At 49.1% G+C, this 8,848-nt stretch overlaps 1 long non-coding RNA gene across 1 annotated transcript; it reads right to left on the bottom strand.

Moving 5' to 3' along the window:
- Nucleotides 1-3,212: 3,212 nt before the first annotated feature.
- On the bottom strand, nucleotides 3,213-8,817 carry LOC116737739. The gene is made up of 4 exons (XR_004343195.1): nucleotides 8,568-8,817; nucleotides 8,152-8,243; nucleotides 4,418-4,700; nucleotides 3,213-3,580 (listed from the first exon to the last, which is right to left on the bottom strand). It is a non-coding gene; the product is annotated as an uncharacterized LOC116737739 (long non-coding RNA).
- Nucleotides 8,818-8,848: the final 31 nt, after the last annotated feature.

The raw sequence follows: 8,848 nt of genomic DNA, 5'->3' as shown, positions 1-8,848 counted from the left end.
AATGACCCTCCAGGGTACATCCTCTAAAAATCCTCCAGGTATCAAAGACCTGGCAGGATATTGAACTGGCAGATAGACCCAAATCCAAGTAAAACTGGAAACCCAGAGAGCTAAACAGAGGATGGGAGTCATTTTTCCCCTGAGCAGATTTGCCATAACTGGTAAAGTTTGTAACATACGCTACTGTCTGGCAATGATATTCAAAATGGCATTAAAAAATCAAGCTTGGGCCAGATCTGGTCTTCAGACTGCATGTATGCTGGGGGCGAGAAGTGATGATGGTTGGTGTTCCCCCAAAGCCCTCCACTTGTGCTTATATATTTTTTAAGTTTATTTATTTACTTTGTGTGTGTGAGAGAGAGAGAGAGAGAGAGAGTGCACGGTGTGGTTTTGCTCAGAAGATTTATCTACTCTCATGATAAACACACATACACACACGCGCAAGTGTGGGAAGGGCAGAGAGAGACAGAGGGAGAGAGAGAATCCCAAGCAGGCGCCGAACTGTCAGCACAGAGCCCAACACAGGGCTCTGAGATCATGACCTGAGCCAAGATCAGGGCCCTTAGAGATCAAGGCCCTTACCTGGGCCCTGAGATCATGACCATGGATCCTGAGATCATGACCTGAACCGAGATCCGGAGTTAGACACATAACCGCCTGAGCCACCCAGGTGCCCCGTACACTTGTGCCAATTAACATTGCCCTCTCTTCTGATGTTGGTTCTCAGACACTTCCCCAAGCCCCTGGCTATGTGCTTACTACCTAGGGAGGCTTCTGCTCAGCCGATGAGAGAGTTATAACAGGGTTTAACAGTGTTAAAATAGTGTTTTTAAGTTCCCAGGTTTCTTTTCTCCTCCCCAGTTTCTGAGCCATTTTTCTGTTTTCAGGCAAGATCCCCAAGGCCTAATAGCTTGTGATGACCCCTCACTTTTCAGGAAGTGCAGATCTGGTCTGCTGTAGGGCTCATCCTTGGCTGTCTGGGCTCACTTACCAGCGGCTTGGAGCCAGATAGCAGAGACAGGAAAGATCCAGGTAGGCAGCCTCTGTGTTGACTGGAAGGCTCGAGGCTCTTCAAGTGGGAACATTAGTGTTTCAGTTTCTTGGTACCCCAGCTTCGTAGAGGGTATGTCATGCTCCTTGACCAAATGGAAGGACAAAAATCCAAGAAAGAAACAGGGAAGGTCTGGGAGGCAAATGGTTAGACATTAAGGGTGTGGACCTTAGGATAAAAGAGGTCTAAGACTGAATCCTGTCCCTGCCGCTTGATAACAGTGTGACCTTGGCCAAATTATTTAAGGCCCAATTCCTTCCTCTGTAAAATAGGCATAATATTAGGTTGAACAATAGGAAGTTGCTTTCCGGTAAGACAAATGGTCAAATACTGGCAATTGCATAGGCGCTTAACCCAACATGGTACCCACCTCATAGGATTGCTGAGGACGAAATGAGATCATTTATGAAGAGGGCATAGCACAGGTTTTGAGAAATATTTGAGGTGGGAACTGAGGGAAGTGGGTAAGCAATCTGGACAGAAGGAATGCTAGATGCCAAGTCTCTGAAGCAGGAGCGAGCTTGCAGCAAGGAAACTAGTGCGGCCGGAGCCTGTGAGGGAGAGGGAGGGGGTGGGAGGTGGCTCAGGATAGATCACACAGGGCCATGTGGGCCCATGTGTGTGTGTGGGCTGGGGGGGGGGGCGCTGTGAACCCTAATGACAAAAACAAGAGGTGATATTTATTGTGAAATATGTTCTGTGCATCCATGCGGTACATAGCAAGTGCTCACTAAACAGAAGCGCAAGAAGGGGCGCCTGGGTGGCTCAGTCGGTTGAGCGTCCGACTTCGGCTCAGGTCATGACCTCACGGCTTGTGCGTTCCAGCCCCGCATCGGACTCTGTGCTGACAGCTCGGAGCCTGGAGCCTGCTCTCTGGATTCTGTGTCACCCTCTCTCTCTGCCCCTCCCCTGCTCCTGCTCTGTCTCTCTCTGTCTCTCAAAAAATAAATAAACGCTAAAAAAGAATTTAAAAAAAAAAAAAGCAGAAGTGCAAGAAGCCGAGGGTGTAGACAGCACGTAGATGGATGAGACAGGAGAAGGAGGAGCAGTAACTCTAAATGACAGGATTGCACAACACGCTGGGACTTTCTCGGGAAAAGCAGGGTATTTGCTCCCAGGCCCTGTGCGGAAGGACCCTTCAGGCCCCTAGATACGGAGAACTTTGCTCTGGGCCCAAGATGAACACGGGTGTCCTGGTGCTCGGCTCATCATTCACTGAGGGCAGGCCAGGAAGTTAGTCATATGTAACGTAAAGGCAGCAAATTTAGCACAGATGGCAGCTAAGCACACAAGGTCTACCGGTTACCAGTTATGTGACACTGAGCAGATTATTTAACCGCTCGGAGCCTTAGTTTCTTCTGTAAAATGGGTGGAATGATCGTACCTACCTCACAGAGTTGCATGAGGATTAAATAAGACAACTTAAGCAAAGCACACAGTAAGCACTCAGTAATTATCAGTACTTCTGGATCAAATGTATGGGATGTTGGTAAAGCATCTCTAAAGAGGTTCCAAGCTCGTTAACCACTACTCAGTGTTAGGGACTCTCATGAGGACCCAAATTCTATGTCAGAAGAAACCTAACAGGCATCTCTAAGGTCAGGAAATCCCGGATAGGAAACAGAAGGCCTTGAAGACATGCTTCAAATCAAGTGTTGGGATTTAGGGAGAGAAAAAAAAAAATGCGGGAAGTGCACAGAGAGAAATACAGACTGTTTTTGCAAAATGGGATTTTGTTTTTTTAGACCATGAGTTAATAAAGAAGAACGAGTATCTTCTTGCTTGAGACTGAATGTAAAGGGGAAACAGCCCCTTGCAGAAATAGCCCCGAGCACACCCCTCATTCAAAGCCCTTCATCCCCTGCAACAGCAGTTAAGTGCCCACCTACCCTATAAGGAAACTCGCGCTTAAAGGGGCAGAGCTGAGAATGCAACCAGTCTGACGGAAGCCAGTATTTCTGCTCTTCAGATGTGACCATAAAAGACATCACCACTGGCAAGAGGGTCAGAATACTTATGGCCTGATATTTACGTGGATAATAAAGAGATGTGAATTATGACATCTAGGAGTTAAGATTCTTTGAGTTGGAAGAAGCAAGAGTCAATTCGAATTAGAACCAGCTCAAACAAACAAATAAAATTATTATTTTTGGTGGGGGAGGATTCCAGGCAAAATGGACCAACCAGATTGCAGAAGGAACAGAAATCAGGGATCCAAGTAGCAGGAATTTATTACAGACTTTTTGGAGAGCTGCCGCTTACATGAACAGGACAAGGGCCTAGGTCTGTTGGTTCAAAATTCCGAATTTCTAAGAAAGAGAATCTGATGGGTCCAGCTCAGGTTAGGGGCGGGGCCTAAAGTGCCAAAGTGGCCACAGTGGAGGGAGGAGGGCCCACCTCTGCCTCCAGGCTGCCTCCAGGTAAGGGAATCCCTGGGAGGGAGTGGGGGGGGGGGGGTTGTCTCAGCCACGGTTGGTTTCAGATGCTCAAATGGGATCAGGCAATGGAAGAATCAATCTTCATTTTTTTCTGAAAAATAATGTAATCATTTTTGAATTTTAATAAACTTCATTAAACAAACGTATTAAGTGCGGTTTAGATACGGCACAGCCTATACAGATGACATTGTCTATGGTCACACTGGGGATCTAGGTGGCAATTCAGGGAGCAGGTAGTAATTGTTCATTGTGAGGTTACTGCTCTGGAGACATGACCTGGAGAGGAGGGTAAGGAGACCTATGTCTGGGGACACCATCTGGAATTTTACCTTCTAAATTACGAAGGTACGTTGGAAGTTACCTTTAGAATGAGGAGGAAGGGAATTTAGAAAGAGGAGGAAGACACCACCCATAATCCTTCATTCCATCATTTCTCTTGTCACGTTAGATGCCACGACAGAGTCCATACAGTTTTTGTCACCTGCTCTTTCATTGTCGTGAGCATTTTTCTGCCTAGTTTTCCTAGTCTTCACATCTGTGACCTTTAAAATAGAAACATACTAAGAATGGTCTTTGTGTAAAAGACTTGACATGAGGGGAAGTAAAATTGACGTTTTCGTCAAGAAAATACTGGCCTGGGGCGCCTGGGTGGCTCAGTCGGTTAAGCGTCCGACTTTAGCTCAGGTCACGATCTCATGGTCCGTGAGTTCGAGCCCCACGTCGGGCTCTGGGCTGATGGCTCAGAGCCTGGAGCCTGCTTCCGAATCTGTGTCTCCCTCTCTCTGCCCTCCCCTGCTCATGCTCTGTCTCTCTCTGTCTCAAAAATAAATAAACGTAAAAAAAAATTTTTTTTAAAAAAAGAAAAAATAAAAGAAAATACTGGCCTATGTGGAAAAACCCGGAAACCCGATGCCAGCTGCCAACCTACCTGACTTCTAGAGATCACCTGTTACTGAGTTCTTCACAGCCACTTTCTTCCTGCCCATCCTGCTGTGGGATTGCCAGGTCTGTTGCTTCAAGGTAGGAGTACGCAAAGCATAGAGAGCAAAGTTGGTGGGGCAGGGATGAGGTGTTGAGTCCCCGCTGACGGTCTGGATGTCTAGATGGGTGGTTCCAACTGAGGGCAGTGTCTTCCACCCAGTGGACACTTGGCCCTGTCCGGAGATACTTTTGTTGCCACGACGGGTGGCGGGAAGGGATGTTGCTGGATTCTAGTGGGCAGAGGACAGAGATGCTACTAAGCATCGTACCACACACAGGACAGTCCCCCCCCCCCACCACCACCAAGAATTATCCCAGGCAAAGCATGCATAATGCTGAGGTTGAGAAGTCCTGATCTAGATCGCACTGGTATTGCCTTCAAGACATTAAGGGACAAGCACTCCACGAGTTCTGTGTTTTCTGCCCTTAGCTGAGCTGGGAATGATTCTGGGAGTCTTGCTAAAGGCGATGGGAGTGAATGATAGTGGATCTGGCAGGTACCTGAAATACAGCATGAGGCAGGGGGAGTGCAGGGGCTAAGCGTCAAGACTTTGCAGTTTGAAAGAATCGAGTTTGACTCCTGGGTCATGAAATACGTTCTCTGGGGCCTGCAAAATGGGACGATGATATCTGCTTCACAGGGCTCCAAGGGGGTGAAATTCAGTAACGTGTCTGCCACGGTTGGCACAGCGCCTCGCCTTGGTGTGTGACACCCGGCGGTGGCGGTGGTTATCACGCCAAAGCTCCGCTTCACGGTGTTTTCCACTTTCCCAGCCTCTAAAAGGCAACAGCATTCCATAAATTCTTATTTAAAAAAAAAAAAAAAAAAAAGGATTTGAACTGATTTTTGTTATCTGGGCTTTAGAGACCCAGGCAATGTGGGGCAGATACACGATCTACCTATTTTCACAAGAACTTTTTAGGTGAGAGTTGTCTGGTTGAAATCTCTTTTATATTTCCTCTGGTGTTCTTCCTCCTCCTCCTCCCCCTCCCCCTCCTCCTCCTCCCCTTCATCTTCTTCTTCTTGAAAGATTGTGGTGGTGGTTCTTGTTAATTCAGAAAATGCTTGCTTTCTGACATTCTTGGTTAAGCTGTTTTGATCTACGGAGAATTCAAGAGTGGGCCAAGCTGAAATAAAAGTTATTGGGTATCCAGACAAAAATTATTGTCCACAGATGTAATGAGAGTTGCCAGAGCAGTGTAAGAATATCTCGGGTCCCCATCCTGAGCGAGGTGTCTGGTTATCAGAAAGCAACCACAGGAGAGCCCCGTGTACATTGAGGGTCTATAACCACCCTGTTATCTACAGCTTGTTCTTGGGTGTCTGAGAATATCTGAGCAACACCCGATGTCCCTCGTGAAATGCATGTTGAGCTCCCTGGGGTGGGCACAGTTCTGAGTCCCAGTACAGGGAGAAGGGAGCAGACGGAAGAGAGAAGGAGGTGGGAGAGAGGTAAGAGGGGGAGAAGGAGAGGAGAGAGGTGAGAGGGAGGAGGGAGGGAGGAGGGATGAGGGAGGGAGGAGGGATGAGGGAGGGAGGAGGCAGGGAGAGGGAGGAAGTAGGTAGGAAGGAGGAGGATGGGGGGGAGGAGGGTAGAAAGGGAGAAGGAGGAGGGAAGGAGGAAGGTATGCCCCCCCCCCCCCAGGGTCAGCCCAGTTGGGGGAGGGGGGAGCCAAAGAAAAGGGCAGGGGTGGAGCACACCGAAATGCTGGCCTCAGAAGAAGAAAAAGGAGAAGCACCAGCCTAGGACAACTGCTCCTGACAAAGAACAAACACTGGTTCTGGTGAAGGAAAAAGGCCAAAGGGCACAGAGGGAGCCCAGAGAAGCCTGATTCAGTTGCCCCGTTGGGACGCAGACCCACAGCAGGGCATCTGCAAGCTTCCCAGCCAGAATGTTCCTCTTCTTGCTCCTCCTCTCACCCACCCTCAGCATTGTCCTGAGGCCAGGACACCTCTTGTTTCTATGAGATCCTGGGTGCTCTGGGTCCCCTGGGAGCCCTCCGTGGGGAAGGCTACTCTTTTCCTTTTCAGGCAGCCTGTGCCTTGAGGCCCAGCTGATGCGGCCTCTCCATAGTCTGGAGCCCGTGTTGAGGACTGAGAAGCACCCATGTGTGGCCTTCATCCGTGACTTTGACACAGCACCTGTCATGGTGTCTGTGTGAGCCATTTCTATTCTCCCGACATGTAAGTGAGCTGCAAAGGTAGCTGACATAATAATGTATTTGGCCTCTATAAATAGCGTATGCAAGGGGAGGGGAGAGGGCTGCGATAGAGATGTAATGTGTGGCATTGCAGGTGTTGGGGAAGTGGGAGAATAGGGGGTTGAGAGAAGGGACCAAAAGGAAGCAAATTAGTGGAGGAAAGATCACATACCCACGGTTCAGCCTTGGAGGGCCGAGGCAAAGGCAGAGCCAGAAGGTCTGAGGTTAGAGGAAGGCAGAAGGAGTTGGGTCAGAGGATCCCATTAGAGTTTGCTCTAGCCTGGGACCATAGGAAGCCTTAACACTTCATGTTGTGTAGGGTGGTGAGTATAGTTCAGCATCTCTCAGGAATCCCTTAAAGCTGTTGGCAGATTTGTAGGGCGGGGGCGGGGGGGGGGGGTTTTTTATTTTCTACCTGGAGGGTCCAGAGCCACCCCCCTTAGTAGGCAGCTCTATGTAGGGGCTGAGGTGTTTGTTGGGTGACAGCTGGATGTCTAGATTGGGAGGGTGGGCAGTGTGGAGAAGCCATCTGGGGGTGAATGGTCCTGCAGGGGGTCTAGACTGGGCATAGGGGCTCAGGTGGCTCCTGGTAAACAAGTAAGAGGCCCCAGAGAAAGAGGATCCAGAAAGAGCCAGAAAGGTAAGGGGGAAACCAAGAAAGTGTTTTATAGCAACCAGGAGAAACGGGAATTTCATAAAGAGGGAGTGAGTAACAGATCTGGTCAGGTAAGGCTGAGGCCACAAGTGTTTGCTGGACAGTAGGAACTGAGAGGCCAGAGGTGTCCTCAGTTCCCACGTGGGTGTGTTTGGAAGCTGGATGGGCTGGGCTGACGGCAGATCCTCAAAGGACTGGAGAGAGTGAGCGCCAACTGTGTTTTAGAAGCTTGGTTTGAAAAGGGGGCCGGGACACTTGCTGCGAGCTGGGTGCAGGATCACAAGAGTTATCTTCCCCTGTGTTTTTGACAAGGTGACAGGCAGATGGAAAGAAGCCAGGACAGGGCAGATAAAGGTTCAAGAAAGAGAGTGGAGAGTGTGTAAGTCAAGATCCCGAGATGTTCTTGGAGCCCCGTTCTTGAAGCAGGGGAGGAGGAAGTGAAGGTCATGAAGAGAGGCTGACAGTTGAGGTCAGCTATGCCCAATGACCTCTACCTTCCCTGTGAAGTAGGAAGAGTGGCGTTTGCTCAGGGAGATTGGTCCAGAATAGAGTCCACTGTGGAGGGAACAGTGGGGAGGTAGAGCTGCGCTGGAGACCACACATTTGCAGGCACGCCAGTCATGCCTCCTGGGTGTTCTCTCCAGCCCTGTCACCGGCCATGGGCAACCCTCTCTACCAGCCCATTTCGTCCGTCTGGCCTCCCCAGGTCCCCACCCTTCCTGTCTACCCACTGTCTCTCCAGAAACCCATGTCAGGCTGATCAGTGTGTGTGTGTGTGTGTGTGTGTGTGTGTGTTTTACAAAAGCCCTGCAACCCTTCCTTACCTGAAATGAGTTCAGTCTCATGTTAAAGTTCTCGTCATGTTGATCCCAAACCTGCTTCCCAGACAGTGGGTGCCTTAGGGTCCCAGGAATTTCTGCAAAAACAGTTCTCATTCTACCTTCCAAAGTCAGACCAATCCTGTTTTTGCCCCTGACTGACTGTATCTCCTAGGGCAGAGTTTTACCTAACTGTCCTCTACCTCAGTTTCCTCAACTATAACATCAGAATACTAATACTGTCTTAGGGGGATGTTGAAGGATTAAATTGGAAGTCACACAAGGCATTTTGTGTGGTGTCTGACATAGGGCGCGAGGTGGATAAATGATCATCGTAATGACAATACATTAATGGCCATGCTTAATGTTCATTTTTCTTTTAACACTGATAACAATCCTTCAAATATTTAAAGTCCACTAACCTGCTTTCCAGCTTAAAGATCCTCAGTTCTTTTCATGTTTTCTCCTGGGGCAAGGTTCAAAGAGCAGGTCTGTCAGAGGGCTGTAAGCCCCATGTCCCCGGAGGAATTCAAGCAGAACACGACGTGTCACTGGGCAGTGATTTTGTACATGGCCTTGAACTTCTGATTGAGGCTGAAGCTGGAAAACCCTAGAGGTCCTTTCCAACCTTCTGTCCTTCCAACCTTCTGACTTAAAAAGCAAGTTTAGAGGGGCGCCTGGGTGGCTCAGTCGGTTAAGCATC

This window comes from Lynx canadensis, chromosome F2, assembly GCF_007474595.2.
Source record: "Lynx canadensis isolate LIC74 chromosome F2, mLynCan4.pri.v2, whole genome shotgun sequence".
In the NCBI taxonomy this organism is placed as follows: Eukaryota; Metazoa; Chordata; class Mammalia; order Carnivora; family Felidae; genus Lynx; species Lynx canadensis.
The sequence above is the reverse complement of the archived record's forward strand: the minus strand, read 5'-3'. Positions and strand labels throughout refer to the sequence as shown.